Here is a 21,494-nt window from a genome sequence, read left to right on the forward strand (position 1 = left end):
CGTTTCCAGCCTTGTCTCGTAGAACCTATTTGAAGAGCAATTGGTGGCGTTTCATGTCAAAATGTTGGCAATCATGTTTAGAAACTCCTATGTCTTCAAAGTTTCATGATGACAGCTTTAAAAGTAAAAGATGTCAAAAGAAGCACTTCCAAGCTGAAAAAAACTCACCCTCTGATGATAAGGCCGTGCCTTCTCATGAATAATGAATGTATCTAAATACTATTGTACTCATCTACACATATCTAAGGAAGCCATTATTATTGTTTTTGTTTTGCCATGATTTTCCTTGTGATCTCAATCTAACAGAGGTTGTGTTGTCCAAATCTCATTCTAATTTTTCAAGATTTCAACCAACCAAAAGTCGTGCAAGTGATCACAACATAAGCCGTTTTCTTGAGATCTAGACATAACAAAAGATTGTTTATTGAGTTCTTGACTTCATTTTCTTGTAATCTTTCAATAACAATTTGTTGTTTTCTCCAGTTTTTACTTTGTTCTTGTGATACCGCCACAACCAATGTTGTTTTCTGAAGACTTTGCCTTACTTTTCTCATAATTTCAGAGTAACAAGATCGCATTCTCAAGATTTGGACTTTTTTCTTGACATGTCAAAATCGAGAAAGTCGAGATCTAGAGGAATGTTTGGTAACACTTTATTTTAGAGTCTCTTAATTGAGACCTTAGTTGCTTATTAGCATGCATACTACTAAAATATTAGCCATTTATTAGTACTAATAAAGCACATATTAATGCCTTATTCTACATGACCTTAATCTACATCCCTAATCCTACTCAATACCTAAATTTAACAACTACCTTATAACTATTAATAAGCAGCAAATTAGGAATTTATTGAAGGAAAAGTCGTAGTTAATAGCGAATAAGCGTTCCCTATTCTAAAGTGTTACCGAATGTTTTTTTTCTTGAGATCCCTTGACTTAAATTACTCATGAAACCTTGATATTTCATGACGCTTCAATACTTTTGCTTTGTTTATCTGGCTAAAACCAGCACTACATCTCTGCTTAGAAATACACTAGGCCAGATTAAATAAAGTATGACGTATAGACACAACTATGTGAACACACTGGTAACCTTAGCATTTCAACTGCCGGATCTCTTTAGGCTGTGCTAATACAGCATTCAGGGGGCTTCACGGTATTGTGCTCTGTGCTTGCTTTGCCCTGCCATGGCGGAACGAGGGGGAAGCTCCCCTTGCTGTCACTGCCGCTACAGGATTGTGACAGATTACAGGGCACTCCTCTGACCAATGGGTGGCCAGCACCACTTCCCGGTCAGTGACCCATAATTCCCGGCATACCTATGCCGAGTTGACGTTTCTTTAATGGGTTACAGACCTCCGGCGAGCCAACGCCTTCTGAGCGCTATGATAGCCTATTAGCAATTCACCACAGCTTGCAGTTTTTTGTCTTTTTTTTAAGCCACCCTGCACCCTTCCATGCCACATCTAACCTCTTTCAACCTCGTGGTCCTGAGGGGATGACAACGGCAGAACTGAAAGGAAAGAGGCAGAGGAGAGAGGGAGGCAGCGATGCAAGTCGACCAAGTGTCAGGTGTGGACAGAAAAAAAACCGGGGGGAACGACTAGGAGATGGGAGGATAGACAGATGGAAAGGGAAAGAGAGAAAGACCTGAAGCCAGAAGTGGCATTTGCTCAAAGCCATTCACCTATCTGCCATGAGAGATGATGCAATAATGGTAATGTGGCCGACTGCAGCGGTTCCCAACCAGTGGGTTGCAACTCAAAAATGGGTCGCTGGTCTGTTCTGACAGGGTTTGGACAGCATGAAAAAAAAAGGCAAATAGCAAATTGCAGCTAACCAAATAATAATCTTGCTAAATAAATGGAGGACTTTTGTTGTTGACCTAAAAAGCTGTGTCCAATTTTTCAACCCATTGTCCATTTCTTACAACATTTCAGCGTACTTATCTCACACGTGATCTAAATCGCCGTTGCCTTGACGATCGATAGTGAAACAACAGATCTTTGTGTGTTCAGTGTTTTACAGCCGAGGCAATGTGGCTCTGTGTCTGTCATTGTGAGTGTGTTTGTACGGACTAGAACTCAACGAGGATCCAGCATGCTTAGTCCATCTGTCTGCGGTTGCAGTCCAATTCAACTCCAATAACAACTCCACTCTGGCATAGATAAAGAGTATACGATTTAAATAAGGCCCTCGTTAATTAACAGATTCAGGCAATAAAAAAAATGTAATTTAGGGCTTGTATTAATTTGATCACTGATGTATCGTACAGTACATCCAGAGATGATAATTAAATAGTGCAACAACAACAACAACAACAACAACAACAAAAACCTTCAAATACATTCTAAGTAAATTCATAAATCATCCAGGTATTAAAATGTTCCTGTTTTTATAACTGATTAAGGTGTTCAGATAGACACTGAAATGTCTTGTTGATTAATTTTACAGTCCAGTGATTTTAATAAAAATTTAATTTTTTGAACACTGCAAATACATTTGTTGCATAAATAAAACTAAATATCTATCTATTCATCTACCAAACCTGTTTGTCCTTATTTGAAACTTATGTATGTATGTATGTGTGTATATATATATATATATATATATATATATATGTGTGTGTGTGTGTGTATATACACACACACACACACACACACACACACACGTGCACACATTTTTTCTAACAATATTAGAGGTGAAGTTATGTTCAAAGTTTTTATTGAAAAACTTCAGATAAAAACATTAAAAAAAACATTCTTTCAGCTTTGTCAGTTTTTCTGTTTAGTTACAAAAAAAAAATTATTACAACCAAAATGAAATGAAAACCACCTTCTTTTTTTAGCTTTCACTGTTTTGTAGAATAATGAAGAATTACTAAACTGAATGAACTTTTTTGCCTACATTTTTTGTTACCTTCTGTATATTTGTTCAAAAATACATAAGAGAGCATTTTTATTGCAAAAAAATAGGCTTTTAAATGAAAACATAAAAAAAGAGTATTAAACGAATAGTTGACTCAAAAAGAACATTTCTGTTATAGTTTACTGTAATCCCATATGATTTTCTTCATTCGCGAAACACGAAAAGTAGATGGATAAAGAATAAGTCGATAGTGATTGTTTGAATCTCCAAAAGCATAGAATTAGTGACTTTACAACTATTTACATAAGTGTTCTCCTTAGTAGCCCATGTTACAAACCCTCTAAGAAGTTCATCACTTACAGCAAAACATCACACAAGCTAAATTCCTTCTTATGCCATATAATACATTTAAATCCTTCATGAAACAACCTAATGAGAGCTGCTTTGTTAAAATTTCTCCTTCCAGAAAACCATTTCCTGCATCCTCCGATACACGGAGTATACAAACAGGCTAAATAAAACACAGGCGGCAGTTTAGACCTTGAACTAGCATGACCTCGGTGCTGACAGGCAGATGAACTCCAGTATTTTCCATATCCCGCCCCGAAGGACTCTAACTACGTGAAAACACGGTGCAGTTATGCAGAAAACATGATGTAAGTGTCTGTCCATCTCAGAGTACATCTATATTGATTTCAATAGAGGGAACGTGAGTTTACATGCGTTTGTCAAGGTGTTCATAGCAGTTTTAATATCTAAGTTGCAAAATTGCTGAGAAATTAGATGAAAAGTGCACATCACGACAATCATTAACACTATAAAAAGTGGTAAGTTAACTTAACTTAACTTTAAAAAAATTGAGGAAACCTGTTGCCTTAACATTTTTAAGTAAATGATCATTTTAAAAATAAGTTAAGTGAATTGTCAAGTTCACTTAACTTTTAAAAAATATATATTATTTACTTAATAATTTTAAGGCAACGAGTTTCCTAAATTTTTTTAAGTTAAGTCAACTTATCACTTTTTACAGTAAAACGGTTAAATTAAAACATACTGTCAACAAAAATATGATGAGAATACAACTGTTTTAAATAACCTAGTCATAGTCAATAATGACGTGAATTTACCTGAGCATAAAGGTGCGTTCACAGCATATCGTAATTAATTAATTTGATTACGAGATACCAACTTGAAAAAAGCATTTACGTCCTCGTAGAATTCGTAATTACAACTTGTGAACTGGCAGTTTTATGAGAGCTACGGCTTGTACCACGTGACTGCTGCACCTCACGCGGAAGCACAGAAAAATGGCGGCGCTTCCAGTAGTAAAATGTAATTACACAGTTATTTCGTAATATTTATGTTTTAAAATTCGTGTTGACGAATTGTTTTGCCAATGTAGAAAATTGACTTTTGCCAATGTAGATGTCTTCATACAAAAGTAATGTGAACATAAACGAAAGACATCCATGCTATCCATGCTATCAATGTAATAACAAGCTAAAGAAATAATTATAAAGTGTAATAATAATGCATTTGCATAGCAACTGTTACTTGTATTGTGTTTTATAGCTGCCATTAACATTCTGCCATGAATGTCATGTGTTGTCATCTCGGAATTACGGTAATTACAACATAGCGTGAATGCAGCATAAATTGAACCATGAACAAACACCGGGAAACGGAAGTGGATTAATTAAAACATATACATATGAGATTAATTACAAACATACACAAGATAAACGTAATATTACAACTTACATCTGCACAAAATGATGCAAAAACAGTGAACTTGAGGTTCTCATTGCTAGTCAAAATGTGTAAGCATGGCATGAATATATATGCTAGTTAGGTAACAATACGCTAAAACACGGACAACTAACGCATAATGTATGACAACAGTGAACAGTGTTATTTCGGAAAAACAGGTTTTGAACAAATTAAAATGTATATTAAATATTTTAATTGACTAATTTAAATGCTGATTTAGTCAAATTAACAAAAAATAATGAATATGACTAAAAATTAAACAAAAATATTTATCGTCAAAAAGACAAACTATGACATTGTCAGTCTACCTTTTTATAGAATATATTTACACCCTTTCTGCACTGATTTTATGGGAAAATATGCATAATTTAAAGAAGCTAAGAATACTTCACTCTTATTTGTATCTGAAATCATAATCATTAGACAACATATTTAATAAATGCACACAGCTGGGATGGAGAACGTGTTGAACTTCGCTGTTGAAATTCAGATTCCTATGGTTACATACACACATGGGGATACAGTATGCAAGGAAGCCCTTAATGTATACTGGGACATCTTCTCTTACACTTGGGATCTCACTAAGACACATCCCAAGGGTTGTGGGTTGATTTACCTCTCTCGACTTCCTTCCTTTCTTTAAGCCATATCCCACAGAGAGACAAGTCCCTTCCATAAACATTTCCATAATCATTTCCGCCACCTGTGTCCATCCCACCACGTTGACAGATGCTCACTTCCCGTCATCCTATGCGCACAACCATCCAGGGACATTTATTTTACCCCGGCATTAATTCAACGAGGAGCATCGCATTTAAAGGTGTCAACGTTGATGTCCGTGACGCTAGAAGAAAGACGGCAAGACAGAATGAAACAGTGATGCAGCGACTCCCTCGAATGCCCTGCACTCTACATGAACTCTAGCCTCCTGCCACAGGGTTTGCTTTCTTTAATAATTTATTCATTTTTTAAAAGTTCACATGCTCTTCATATTCCATTTGTAAAGCTATGGAAACCTGTTAAATCATGCAGCATTTGCATTTGAGGAAGTCAACCCTCTTTGCTAGCCTTCTAGCTAATGCTTGAGCAATCTTGCGCGTACACATTGCGCTTGAAATTTTAACCCACCGCCTGCAAAGGCGTGTTTACACATGCTAGTAATTCACATAAACCAACTCAAACGTGACAGATGATGTATCCATCCTGGTGTTAAGTTAAATGCAAAAAAAAAAAAAAAGAAAGAAAGAAAGTGTCTTTTTCTGAAGCTCCACCTTGGCTGCACTCCACTGGAAACATGACAGCAGAGAATTATGGGAAAGGGTGGGGGGATTTCAAGCGAAAGGGAGAGCAAGTGAAAAAAGAGGCCAAAGAAAAGTGATTTAGCCTCCTAGTTCATCTTCATCTGTGTCCTGTCCCAAAGACCTGGTTCATGAAATAAGTCCTGCTGAAAATCAATGCAGGGCCTGAGACTTGTAAAGGTGACCCATTCAGAACAGGTGGCTTTTGTGGAGTGCTAAACTCTAGACTTGTACCGTTAAAACCAAGCTAAGAAGAATTAATGGGGACATCGATTAGGTAGAGCACAACTTCGGATTCACTAAGCAGGGAGTTATTTTAAAGTGGGAACTGTGGCGTGTCACAGATGGCCATTTTTGCCAATTCTGTGCTTGGAGATAATTTAGAAACCAAAAATAAAAGTGATTTTTAAATAAAGTTAATATCTGTTCCTCCCTTGCTCTCCATAACCCCTATTTTTTCCAGTGTTGTTGAGTATAAGCGTTTACAGTTTAATTTACAATTTTTCAATTTTTCTTTTATGCCAAAAATCATGATAATCATGCTCCATAGAGATATTTTGTAAATTTCCTACCATAAATATATCACAACCTAATTTTTGATTAGTAATATACATTGCTAAGAACTTCATTTGGATAACTTTAAAGGCGATTTTCTCAATATTTAGAATTTTCTGCTCCCTCAGATTCCAGATTTTAAAATAGTTGTATTTAAATATTGTCAAATATTGTCCTATACTAACAAACCATACATCAATGGAAAGCTTATTTATTCAGCTTTCAGATTATGTATAAATCTCAATTTAAAAAAATTGACCCTTATGACTGGTTTTGTGGTCCAGGGTCATATTTAACAATTTCAAATCAATTATAAAAAAAACCACACAAATTAATTCAATTCTTAAATGTCACCTTTACAATTAAAATGTACATAATTCAAATTCATAAAATGCCTATAAAAAGAAAATTCAAATATTTTTGTAATTTTTACATCGCCCTCCACAACTTCCTCCATCTTCCTTTTTTTATTCCTTTTCTTGTCACCTCAGGCTTCTCATTTCTCAAGTATTTTTTCCACCTTGTTTAAAATAAATCAATAAAAAGTCCAGGGGAGACAAATCAACGACACATGTGGCCAGGGGGCATGAAGCCCAACATATTCCTACCATGATCACTTGCTCCACCACTGTACACTTGACATCGGAACTGTGTTTGTGTGTGAATTGAGGGAAAGATGGTGACACATAAAATGTTCTGCTCTATGACACGCGTGCCGACTCGGATGCCTCATTTATAATGTATATCGTGGATTTGTGAGTGATTTTTCATGCATACTAAAGTGGCACCTGGAAGAGTCTCTCCTGCAGAGAGAGAGGAAAAACAAAACAAAAATGTGAGGCATGGTAAAGGAAGACCAAGATATAGAACAAGAATGAGTAATTGCCTCCAGGGACCAGTTTCAATATTCAGTGCCATGTGTACTTCCACACTAGTACGTCATGCATTCAAGTGAGCGTCCCTTATAGTGTGAGTCACAGGGATTAGGCATCTCGCCACATATAAACAGTTAAGATTATTCAAATTGGGATCAGACATAGCGGCTTTAACATCGTCATGTTTTCAAGTTAGGCCAGGATGAGTGTTCGGAGGATTTGCAGCATTTAACTGACACCGGCAGGTAATCTAATGACGACTTAGCAGGATTACGCCACTGTGTATATGGCGACACCTTCACCTGTTCTCTATCCTTTGGCTGTGTTTAAAATTGTGGTTCTCAACTGGTGGGTCGTGACTCAAAAAATATTCACAGTCTGTTCTGATAGATTTGTGGACAGCAGGGAAAAACAATGCTAAATACAATAACAATGCTAAGCTAGTCATGTAGCAAAATACGTTTATCAACTTTGAAAAGGCAGGGTAAAATGCTTCTCGTACCTTTAGTAAAGTTGTGTATCCAATCAAACTCTACAGAATTTTGGCGCTTATTAATTTCTCATATCGGAAAAGGTAGCCAAATTAGCAAGATGCTAACACAGATAGATGTTATCCTCAAACACCCTGAAGAAAACTAACCGAGGTCCAAGAAAATAAATAAACTCATTGCAAAATTCAGGGCAATATCAATAAACATATAATCATTAATAAATAAATGGCAAATATTGACATTTTATTATTTTTTGTTTTTTAATTGATAGTAAAATTCTAGCTGATACCAATAATGAAGTCTATGATATTTTGTCTAGAATAAAATAAATTAATTAAATAAAATATTATTTTAAAATGTTACAAGTAAACTTATGCAACACAACATCACAATATGAAAAATTTATTTTGAGATTTTTTAAAGATTAGATTTAACAGTGTTACCAAATTATTCATATTCTAAAAGATTTTAAGTGAGTGTTAGATGATGGCAAAGGTAATCTAAATGTTAAATATCTAAATATCTATACATTTAAAGGAAAAAGCTCTAATATCTGCCGATAACCGAAATGGTAGAGACATATTGTACATCCCTATAGGAAATATTACTTAGATTACATTAAATACGGGTTCTAACAATGCCAAACTCTTATTGTGTCAGAACGCCACTTGTAAAAAAGCAAAACCGGTTGAGAATTGCTGGTTTAAACAACCTAGACAGCCACCATCAGCATTGCAATCCTGCATTACAAAATGAAAATAAAAAAAGAGAAAGAATGAAATAAATAAACATGACAAGTGGGCACTTAACCGCAGACTCCCAGGCTGAAACCTGATGAGGCCCGCACCCCGGCGAAACTTCAACAAATGCTAAGTGACACGCTTAAGTGGGTTCAGGTTGTGCAACCAGAATAATTCACTAAAAATACAAATGAGGCCACACAACGGCTGCAGGGGAGAGGGAACCAATAACTATTCACCCATTCAAATGAGCCTCGGGGTGGAGGGTCTCCTCGGGTTCCCAGGTGCCACACAGCGGTATTGACCGGCCTACAGTCATCGAGCAGACACGTAAATGGCCTGTATAGACATCATGGATTCCCCTCATTGAGAATCAATATCAAATAACCCCACTGTTCACTGGCAATTATGGTCGGTATCCAACATCTCAGGCCTCTTTATTTTCCACCTCCATCATTAAATGTGACCTTCAGGCCACTTTCTGGCTTCATTCTCCAGGTAGAGATGGAGACACAGGGAGCAGGCTTTTGGGGGATTCAGCTGGGGCCACAAGGGAGGTTGCAGGGGCATCTTCTATGACAGATCAATTATGGTTGTACCGCTGGGCTTTGGGCCAGCTCCTCTTCCAAGGCCACTAATAGAATCCCAAAGTCACCAATGACATTACTGACTAGATAGGTTAGCCTCAGGTTCTAGAGGTCTCGAGTCACTGTCCCGGTCCTGTCATGCAGTGACCGCTTGACCTATTCCTACTGGCGACGGGTAACCATCATTTGACAGGCTGCATCGCGATAGCATGGACATATATGTCCAGTTAACCTCCACGCTCACTCATAATTGTCCTCGCCCATTGATTTCATGGTGCTACTGATTGCTTCTTGCTCTGAAGAGACCCGAGATTATAGATACGCTAGGTGCACGGAATATCAAATAAATGGTATTTGGGAGATCTTGCTGCAGAGATTTCTCTTCATCATGGTTTGACAAGGTAAGGGAAAAACTTCAATATTTCTGTACCACTGCTTCTCAGCTCCCAGACTGAGTGAGGATGGATTATTCCAGAATCGCACTCTCGGGAATAACAACTGGGAGAATCCAAAATTTCAGCCAAGACCAAACACTGATTTGACGCACTAGTCTGCGATTAGTAATGTAAAGTGTGCTACAACACCAAATTAAAGAAAGACAACTGTTAATGCTGCAAGTATGAAACATACAAATTCTCATTTTGAAAGAAGCTGTCTCACGAGATGAATCGTGACAGCTAAATGACAAAACAATCTATCGCTATTCCAATTCTAAATCCCCGATGGGCTATAATCTCTGAGGTATTTTCTACACTGTCTCAGTTTCACAACCAACACAAAACCTCTCTCTCTCTCATTCAATATGGTGGGTTGCTGTCCGGGTGCCTAGCACAGGCAATGACAGCCCTTTTAAATTCTCCATAGCCAATTACACTTATTCCTTCTGGTGGAGAAAGAAAAGGGGGAAAAAAAGAGCAAGAGGAAAAAAGGAAGAGAAAACGTGGCGACGATGAGCACTTGTTTGACAGGGCCGATGTGGAGATGGAAATGTGGTAATTTGGAGTAATTCGGCAGTGTGTCGACGCTAGCCGGGCCTGCCTGTCCGTCCGCTAGAATAAATGGGGTCAGCCGCGTGTGATCGGCAACTTTCATTTATATGTAAATGACCCCGTCACCGTAAAGCTGGCATGCAGCCACACGAACACACACACATGCACTCAAATAGCACGTTAGCTACCACCCAGCCTGCCTTAGCTCTCTGCGCTACGCTTGTAAAGCATAAATACGCAAATACCTCCTAAATAGTAATGCAATACTGACGCACATCTGTCATAATCGTCAATGCTAAGCTACAGGTTGAAAAACAGAGGCTTGCAGAGTGTCAACAACAGCGTATGCTAACTAGCATTTAGCTTAGCTTTCTCACACTGTGTATTTGACATACCACTCAAATGGCACTCGAAGTTTACTTGAGTTTTCCGAAAGTTTAAGTTTCTATTAAATTATACTGCTTTTATCAGATATGCTACACAAGTTTTTAATGTCAACATTTCAGACAATCAATGATACAGGATTCTGTAAGAGCTACAACCTCCCATTCATTTTACATGGTGACGTATTATGTTTATTTACTATGACTTATTTATGAGCCTGGGCCTTTGAAGATGTATTGATTTCATTTTCAAATCTTTAGACGATTTTGGTATCAATTAATTCATGTCCAAGCTATCACTGGAATATGTAAAATTGCATAATTCAGCTCTCTGGGTCATGAATTTTTTGGAGTTAGAAGTAGTAAATTATTTATAGTGCTGAGATAAATCTGTCTGCTATATATCTGGGCAAACAGGGCAGCAAAATAGATTTTCCTCACCAATAAAAGGTCCCTGTTGTGAATATGAATGATATCTTTTAATAAGGGCAGTTTTTCTTGCATTCATGGTTGTGTTGTTTCTCCTTTAATTTAATATTAAACATTTCCTGTTTATCCGGAGCATTAAATAATGTGGAAGGATATAGAAACACATTCCTTTCAAAGTTCTCCAAGGGATTCTTGTCTTAATTTTTCAGACTCTTGCGCCGTAGCTTGCCATCTAAATTCCTGCTGCAGTTGATAAGGTGGAAAGCTGCATCCGTACTGCACGCTGGGAATGCATGGCCAAAGAGATGCTTTCCTGCTGAGCTCAGGCCCTGAAGAACAGAAGCTGACTCAATGTCTGTCACATCGTATTGCAGCCCACTTCCCAGCATCAAACCAACTTAGCGTTATAGTTCTTCTCTAACTTTGCTTCTCTACACAGAATTCTCATGATACACGCTTCTTGTCGACAAGGTGATACATGTGCCACTCATTTTATGACATTAAAGGATAATGTTGTATCTTTCCTAATCACTGAAAGGAGAAACCTCATTCATGAAGCTGACTCAACTTCTGCCTCATAAATTCTTCAATAATGTCTTTGAACTTGGAATAAGGTGGTCGAAAACACACAAGATATTTCAGGGTTTTTACATCTGCATACTATAACTCAAAGGCAAATCAAAGTGAATCAAATTAGAGGAATGGTTCTCTAAAAAAGGGCAGTTTCTCACACAAAGCTTTTGTATAGCTTCAGAAGACTTATAATACAGCACATAAGTCATACTGCCCTCATTTATGAAACTTTTATTGTGCTTTTGTGCTGTTTTTGAAGCTTGAAAGGTTCAGGTTCTGTTTCCTGCAAAACTCAAAACTCTGTTTTTTTTGAGTGAAACTCCCTTTAAAGATTCAACAGCAGCTGCTGCAATAAGGTGAATCAGTCTCAGACATTTTACTAAACTGATTTAGATTCTTTCTAGTACTTGTCATCCTGTGCTTTTAAGTCATTTTCAATTGCACAGGATGACATGGGTTTACCCAAATCATTTGCACGATTAACCAATCTACTGTCTTAAGAAACTACGCATAATGAATGTGCAAAGAATTTTTTTAAATCATTACAAAGTCATGTTGTCTGAACGTCTGTTATAATATGATTCTTCCTCTGTCAAAACTAAACGCTTAACCCAAAACAGCAGGTACTTGAAAGGAATTTTCAATCGTTGAAGACGAGACTTACCTCAGAGGACACCTTGGCCTTCAGTATTATGGGGCTGCCGCTTCTCAGAAATTCACAAGATGTTGTATTTTGTATAACCTTGTGGTACTTACTAATATCTAAAATCAACGTATAACTATAAATGGTCTACTGCCATTGCTGTAATATACTCTCACATTTATAAAGTATTACCATGTATTTTGGATGTACAGTATACTGAGGTGAACATCTAAAAACATCTAATATGGTAATACCATGGTATTTATTGAAGTACTTCCGAGTACCGTGTAAATATTGTATCTTAATATATGTTTAAGAATTCAGTGCCATATGCCAAATAGTACATTTCACCACATTTGTTGGGAAGAATTTGACATAAACAAGCAACAATTAAGTGCGCTAAAATTAATTCGCAATAAGACCTTAAAATGACTTTTAGTTTGAGTCTAATGTCACCAAGTTATCTAACTGTTAAAGGGTTAGTTCACCCAAAAATGAAAATTATGTCATTAATTACTCAACCTCATGTTATTCCAAACCCGTCAGACCTTCGTTCATCTTCAAAACACAAACTAAGATATTTTTGATAAAATCCGAGAGCTTTCTGACCCTGCATAGGCAGCAAGGCAACAGACTACCATGTTCAAGGCCCAGAAAGGCAGTAAGGGCATCTTTATGTGACATCAGTGGTTCAACCCTATTTTTATGAAGCTACGAGAATATTTTTTGTGTGCAAACAAAACAAAAATAACAACTTCATCAATTTCTTCTCTTCCATGTCAGTCTCCCACTCCTGCGTCAGCAGAACCACACGCATACGTTGTGGTAATTTCTTCTCTTAGAAGAGAAGAAATCGTTGAATAAAGTCATTATTTTTGTTATCTTTGCACACAAACATTATTCGCGTATTTTCATAAAATTAAGGTTGAACCACTGTAGTCACATGGACTATTTTAACGATGTCCTTGAATGTGTCAGTTGCATTGTTGTCTATGCAGGGTCAGAAAGCTCTCGGATTTCATCAAAAATATCTAAACTTGTGCTCTGAAAATTAACGGGTCTTACAGGTTTGGAATGACATGAGGGTGAGTAATTAATGACAGAATTTTCATTTTTGGATGAACCCTTAACTTCTGCCCTCTAACCATCAGTTATATCTCAAGTCCCAATATTAAAAAAAAAAAATAGCCCGACCCACACTCAAATCTCATTGTTTCAAATTCCTGATGTATTAATTTTCAGTGTGGAAAGACGAGTAAATTACTATGTATCGCATTGTGCCTGATTAGGACGCATTGTAACTCTCAAAGTGGCTTAAATCCCTTGAAGTCGGGTTGTGCTGACTGTGTCTTCATTTGGATCTCCATTTCCCCGGCTCCCAAGCTCCTCCTTTCCTGCACTCTTCCCACCTCCAGCCTCTCTCTCTCGTTCCGTCAGGGTTGGGGAATGAAGACTTCAGGGCCAAGCAAACAAATTCTAATAAATTGCTGTAGCGTGACTGGAAAGCTCAAGTTCTAATCCTCCTGGTTTCTCCCACCTCTCTGCATATCGGCCGCTGCATTAATTCTCATCAATGGGCCGTGGTGGTGGTACGGGGGAGTGTGGTCGCGTCTGTCCTGCCTGTTGCACCTTCACTTAAGCCCCCGCGTTCACGACTAGTACTTTTAATAAAAACGTCAGCCACCGTATCGGAGGCCAAACATTGAAGAAAAACATCCTGTAATCTGTCAGGACAAGGGAAGGCGAGAAGGTTGGAGAGAAAGAGAGAGAGGGAGTGAGAGATAGCGAGATACAGAGGTGAAAACAAGTGGGAAACCAAAAGGAAGCTGACACAGATTGGTTGGTTTGAGGGGTGGGGGTGGGGGGTGCAATTGTCACCATGGCAACACCTGACCTTTAAAGGTGAAGCAAAGTTGGGCAAAGTTGTCTCTCTTTCTCACTTAAAGGGGAGTGACATTTAATAGTCCCCACAGGTCAAAGGAGGGTAACAAACACCAAATAAAGGCTGCCAGTTGATTAAATAAGGGACCACTATATCATCAAAATCTCCTAGGCTTTGGGCAGCGAGCCTATCTTTAGGAAGCAGGGTCATATCTTCAAGGACTAGGCTATAGGGAAGGTCCCGTAATGCATGTTAGCAGCATCCAGTGATCCTTTCAGACTTACGAGTCATCTGACATTACACTCGGGATTCTAGCTGGTGCGATTTTCGTTTTACGGTTTGACTTCTCATGCATAAAAGTTACTACAGATGTAAAAGGTTGGAGACAGGTGGGGCAATCACCCCAACCCCAATTAACTACTCCTTCAGTACCAGTAAACCTGGCACGATAAAGATCAATCCTTCCAATACCATCCATCTTTACCGTTCCTTTCTATATATGTCTCTATCCCTGTCTATCTCCGTGTCTTTGGACTCTCCGTCTTGAGTCCGTTAATTAAGCAGCACTGCGGGTCATTGCCACGCATTCATCTCTAGCATGCCATTGGCCACTGGAATAGATCCGGTTCCCTTGAGTTTTAAATGATTCAAACATTTGCCCTTCAATGTTCCTGTGGCGAAGCGTGTGAGTGTGTATGTGTGTGAGGGGATTAGACCCTCGCCTCCATCTGCCTCAGCCCACGCACTCCTCTACAGAAACTCTAGCTCCTCTCTCATGGAAATTTCCACCACTATTTCAATCACTTCTTTTCCTGACTCATTTGCTCCAAATGTGTTTCACTTAGCCGATCAGACAAATGACTCAGCACTTTTAACATTCTCCATCACGATTTTCGAAACGGTGCCATGAAGACGAAAGGAGTGAGAGAGAAAGTCTACAGGACGATCTACGCATTACACGATGCAATCAGCACAAGCCAAAATAAGTTTACGCTATTTGGCTGTCAAAAACACCAACTCTAATGGTGTAGCTGTTGTGACACACATCACGTAAGCAAGAGGAAAGAGAAAGCAATGGAGAGAGCGAGGGCCAGGAAAACTGGAGCAGCTGTAACCTTGTGCCCCTGTTAGCTCCCAGTCGTAAATGCCCTCTAACTGAAGAGGAGCCGAGCAGGCCAGCGGTACATACAGTAAATACATTAATTACACACTCAATGTGACTCCGAGCGCCACTGTGGCAGCCGTCGAGTTGAGTGGGGGTGGTACACAGAAGACTCTCTGGGGAGCATTGTCCACAATCCCCTTAGCTAATTACAAATGCTACAAGGGTCCATTTTCAATCACCTTTATGCTTTCATGCCTTTTATTTCGAGCATAATCTCTTAGTAGATATTTCTTACATCCCATAATGAGCCGGTTATTACTTTAGACAACAAAGAGGGCAGCGGGAAGGAGGGAGGGGAAAGGGGTCCAGGTTGTTAACAACTCAAACGGTTACATTATTACGACCCTGCCAAAATCAAATAACTTGTCAAGTTGGCTGTCGGTCTGTAGCGCAACCTTCCCCAGAGGTAGACTGGGCGTTATGACTGCTGAGCAAGTGCATTTAATAAATACATAAATAAACGCATACATAAATAGCTCATCAGACTAGGCAGACACATCTGAGACAGTACCTGAGGCAGAAGAGAGAGAGAACGAACTGCCTGCTCCATTGGCCGAGGAGATGCCTGCCTCCAATGATCGATCTGGAGAAGCAAGATCAAGCAGCAGCATTCACCCAGACGATGAGCGGGAGAGGAGATTCAGTCTGTCAGCCAAGCCAGAATTAACCCTCTGTGGCCAGACTTAAGGCCCACGCCTGGGTAACTTCCATGCATTGGAGTGCATCTGGTTCGCTTGGATCCTGGGGAATAGGGCAGCTTTTCTAAGCTCCATTAAGCGCCTATCTTAATGTGGTATGGTTACAAATTACTGAAGAGAAATGTGCAAAATGAACTAATATGAGATCTGGATTCACCCTCAATACAAACCTGTACATGTGCACATGCATCGTTCCCAAAGACGTTTAAGAAAGGGCGAGTAAGAGGGAGCCAGAGGCAAGAGGGTTGAAGTGACTCGGCACACTGGCAATGTGAAATATTTCCTGTTATCAAGTTACTGGTCAGGGACAAGCATGGATTCCTGTATTGGGAAGATAAGTGGCTCTGATAAAGTAAGTTTGCATTGATTAATCCATGAAAACTTGGAACTGCAGAGTTGGGAGTTAATGAGTAGGGTTTTCAATTGCCCCTTAACACATGTGCTCACACGCACACACCAAAGCTCCCTCATTTTTACCAGAGCACAGGGATCCCAGCAACTGCTTCCATGTTATTTTGGCGTGTTGCTGTCGATCGATGCATCTGACATTTGTTAGCACAGAAGATTCACAATGCAATTGGACCTTAACAGTCCTATTGGACACCTCATGTACATCTGCACAAGAACAAAAAGGTCAGAACAAATATGGGACCTGGTTATTTATCTACAAATGCATAAAAGAACAAAGAACTTGGAGGGGTGACGAAACCCTCAATGAGCACAGGCAGTAATAGAGAGTAATGCTGGCACATCTTTTCGACACTCTGGAGTCGGGTCGTTTGCTCTCTGTTGGCAAACTGGTAGCGGCAATGCGGGGGGCCAAGCATGAGATGGAATACATGAGCTGTGGAAGCAGTCAAGCTCAGGAGCTTGTGTTAACAACAAATGAGGCGGGAAACTGAATTAAGGTACATGGGGAAAAAAGGTTACCGTTTGTTCCTGGAAATACAATGATGGCGACACCTTTTCAGGTTCAGACTTTTCTACTTGATTGTGTTACTACTGTGGAACGATTACATGTGAGACTTAATGAAAGGATTCTGAAACGTAGCATGTTTCATGCTACATATTTCTAGCACAGTTAATGCGACAAACAGACTTCTGTAGTCTTCTTCTGAGTGGTGACCAGAGTAGTGTAACTACTGCATGAATTAATCACATTTAGCACAGCCATGAAACTCAGACTAGGCCAGCTGAGTCCTCTGCAATAAAACCAATGAGAGAAAAAGGAAGGTTTTACTTCCTGCATTGATTTCTTGAATTCCTTTATTTAGCTGTACAACAGCTTCCCTGCACATTTTCACATTCATCTGCTTAAAAAAAAAAGCGGAATTTAAAGCAATATTCCGAGTTCAGTACAAGTTATGGTCAATCAATACCATTTGCGACATATTGTTCCTTACCACATGCACACACAAAATTGACTCATTTTCTTCAAAAAAAAAGAGAGAGAGTGAAAAAAAAAAAGTGGTAGTTACAGTGAGGCACTTACAATCGACATGAAAGGGGCCAATTTTTTGGAGGGTTTAAAAGCAGAAATCTGAAGCTTATCATTTTAGAAAAGCACTTTAATTCTTCTGTTAAAAGCAGTGTATTTCAGCTGAACAACTGTTTAAATTACTGCAGTCATTTTAGGGTTAATGGCAGTGTGTTGTCATGGCAACAAAGTTGTAAAATTGGACATAACTTTACATAAAAAGGTTAACATGCGTATGGATTTTGTATTGTGCCTATACTATTAAAACATTTAGTATTTTGGTGTTTATGGATTGGTCCCATTCACTTCCATTGTAAGTGGCTAACCCAGATTTTAAAGAAAAGAAGAGAAAAGTGGTGGAAATTTGATTACATTTTTTATATCAAACAAATGCTGACAAATTGCTAAAATAGTTAGCTGGTCTAAGCAAGTTTAAAACTGGCCAGGCTGGTCTATAACTGGTTTAGCTAGTCTCCAAGCATTCAAAACTCTAAAATACTAGCAAAACATACTGGCCAGACTAGGCCGGGAAACAGACAAACCTGTTTAAGGCTGGTTTATTTTCCATCCGGGCCACAACAGAAACTTTTGGATTCCAAGGTAGAACAGTTTGTCAGAATATTTTGGCGGGAAGCTAGCTCTAAGTACACAGCATTTCCGCCTTCGCGCTTTTGGATAAGACAGAATGTGCTGCAGCATGCTTGCTAGTATTAGCAGTTCATTATCCAAAGAGCAAGGGCAGGGAAAGTTAATCTCAGCACAGTGGAAAGGCTCCATCAGACTAACAAAAAAACCACAAGCCCTTAAGTCAGGCGCAACACTGCTAAGTCTCCCTGTGCCACTCGTGGGGTGGTTTCTCCACAGCTAATTTCCTAATTCCCCCTTGGCTTCCCTTAGAGTGTAAATCAAATGAGATTCAAGACCCTGCTCTCAACCCTTCCTCTTCCTCATCCCTTCATACAGTCTTTTGTTTTAATGCCGTTTTCCAGGAGAGGCTCTGGTTATTCCGAGAAAAAGACGGCACTACAAAAAAAAAAAAAAAGGCTCCCTCCCATGACAGGGAGTGTAAATCAGCACCCGCTGAGCAAACTAATAGCGCTGTATGGACCTTATATACCGCAGGGCTCCGCCAGTCATGCATGGCTATTGTGCACATGTGCAGATGTGATCTTCTGGAAAAAAAAAGATCTAAAAGCAACATCCACTTTGTTTACCTCATGTAAATTTGATGAAGGGCAATGAGCAAAGACCCATAAGATCAAACTCATTGCCCCGAGAAGTCGTAAAAAAGTCCAGTCGGGTTTCTAAATGGCCTTGGTCATTGTCTCTGACAAAAAAAAAACACCAGTTTATTCATTCCAACAGGCTTTTCAGGAAGTTTCTGCTTTGGCTGGTGTTGACGATGTGGCACAATATCAGCGGGCTGGCAGGGTGAGGGGTGGGCAGGGGAGGGGCACGGATTGGGCTCTCAGTATGTGGCCCTCAATCCTTCAGACTGCCATCCAACCGGCTCGTCACATCAGGGTGTGTTGGAGATATGCCATCGGCACGCTGCGAGGCTCCGAGCCTAGGAAAGAGATCGAGAGATTTCTCTGCACAGCCCGGGAGCCTCAGATAGCAGAATGGCGGACAGGCATGAAAGCCCCTGAATGGGAGTTATTTGCTTCGTCAAACTCGTTCCGACTGTGTGTGTCAATGTTTCTTCTGCTGCTGCTCTGTCTGTGTGTCCCTTTTGACGTGCCCTTTTATTGTTACGTGACTTCGGCTATACAAGCAGACACTCTATATTCATTAATCATTTATTAATACTTAAGCATATTAAGAATTTGTAGGCACATTTGATTCGTAACAACGTCAGGTGATTGCTTTCAGATGACATGGTAAGCATGGCTTTCTCTCAAATTTGATAGGAAATAAAATTACATTCATAAATTATATATCTATATGTACAAATTGTATATGTATGATGTTGTGAGCCGGTTGGATGACAACCCACATGTTCTCTCCCAAGTTGCCAGGCTTCTGATACTGTGCCACATAATCACCACCAAGCAAAGCAGGAAACTTCATGAAAAGCCAGTTTATTTTTATTTTTTTAGCATTTAAGAGAAATGTTGCCAGCTAGCAAAAATATTGTATTTATTATTTCATTTAATTTTTTTATTTTATCTTCAGTTAACATTTATTTTATTTTAAATAATGAAAATGTCTTTAATGGTTTTAATTTTCATTATTTTTTTCCCATTATTTCAGATTCATTTTTAGTTTTAGTTAACTAATAACCCTGGTTTGAACAACTAAACTAAACTGGCTTAAATATATTGCAAATTAAACAAAACAAAAAGTATGAAATTATAAATATTCATTTTGATATTTGCTAAAGATGACATTTAAGTGTTTTAAATTATTGTTTTTGAAAAATATATTTAAAGTGAGCATAAGGCAATCCAAATGTAAAAATTGGGGAAATGAGCATGCACACTTAAATACTGTCCAATGCGATAAAATTTATAAACATATATACTGTGCATCCCAAATACACAGTATATTCAACAAACTGTTTCATCATTGCAATATTTTTGCGAATATATTAATGCAATCTACTTTACATAAATATGTGCTTAGGATTTAATAAATGCATGTGCCATAACACAGTATGCAGACATATTTCATGAAACATTTAGTGCAGCGTTCATAATCTTATCTCTAAGCTGCCACTTAAGTCACTGCAGGAGAGCATGTGTAGATAGTAGCACGTAAGGGTGAAAGTGCTTCCTATGGAGCAGAGCTTTACTGAGATACCCATGATTCATAGACCCGTGTACGTGACTCATAGTCCTACTACTGACTCACCCTGGAGCGAGGTGTGTGTGTGTGTGTGTGTGTGTGCGTGTGTGTGTGTGCGCGCGCGTGCGCGTCTGTGCGTGTGTCACGCATGTGTGCGTATCTGCAGGAGACCCTCGGCCTTCAGTTCATCAGCTGAAATGACAGCGAGGGTCAGTGCTGATGCTGAAACATACGAGCAGGCCTCTGGCTCCGAGCTCTTCCCCTCTGGCAGGAGGTCATCACTGTCACTCCCTCTCTGACTCAATAACCCACACACACACACACACACACACACAAAACACATCATATATCCCAAGTAGGGTTGGATGGTATATTATATATTCAAGATATATTCATGGTGAAAGGCTGATGTAAAATTTAGCAATGCTGTGAATATTGCAATGATTTTATCATGCATTTAGTTACTAAAGATCTAATTAGATTAGTTTCACAATGTACATGTGACCAGTGAGCATAAAGCCAGAGATGACACTGCTGGAACAGTTATATCGTGTATTCCTAACATATAGTATATTCGCAATATACTAGAAATTTTGCCTTGGTAACTAACCAAAAAATAAGTAACTAAAATGAAGTTTACAAAAATCTATAAATAAAATAAATATATAATTAATTAGTAATTATAATTAAATAAACTACATTGAAATACAAAAATGCACACAATTTTAACTATTAAAATATATATATATATATATATATATATATATAGATAGATAGATAGATAGATAGATAGATAATAAAAATATGAATAAATTCTAATTAATAAATATTATAATAGTATATAACCAAGACTAAACCAAGACTTGAGTGTATATACACACACACACATATATATATATATATATATATATATATATTATAACTAATTTGAAGTACTAAATTTACTCAAACTAAACTGAAATAAAAAAAATGAATGCTAAGCGGAAATATTAATTAAAAAAACTAATAAAAATTACAAAAGCACACAAAAATACCCAAACTAAAATATAAAAACAAGCTAATTCAAAATATTTGAGAAAAACTATAATAGCATATAAATAATACTAAACTAAAACTGGTGCATATGCAATAGTTAAAAAAGATTCCTATTCAATTGAAATTCATATTTCAAGAAAATCTATTTGACAACGTATCAGTGGATATTTGGTCAAACTGATTAAAAACTAAAATACAAAATCACAATTTAAAGGCATTTTAGTGCAAATACATAAATATCAATATA

General features: G+C 38.3%; 1 protein-coding gene across 11 annotated transcripts in view; it reads right to left on the bottom strand.

Annotated features, from left to right (window-relative positions):
• Positions 1-21,494, bottom strand: part of celf5a (cugbp, Elav-like family member 5a) — a 231,436-nt gene that overhangs the window by 109,470 nt on the left and 100,472 nt on the right. The gene's annotated exons all lie outside the window — the stretch shown is intronic.

This window comes from Onychostoma macrolepis, chromosome 22, assembly GCF_012432095.1.
Source record: "Onychostoma macrolepis isolate SWU-2019 chromosome 22, ASM1243209v1, whole genome shotgun sequence".
In the NCBI taxonomy this organism is placed as follows: Eukaryota; Metazoa; Chordata; class Actinopteri; order Cypriniformes; family Cyprinidae; genus Onychostoma; species Onychostoma macrolepis.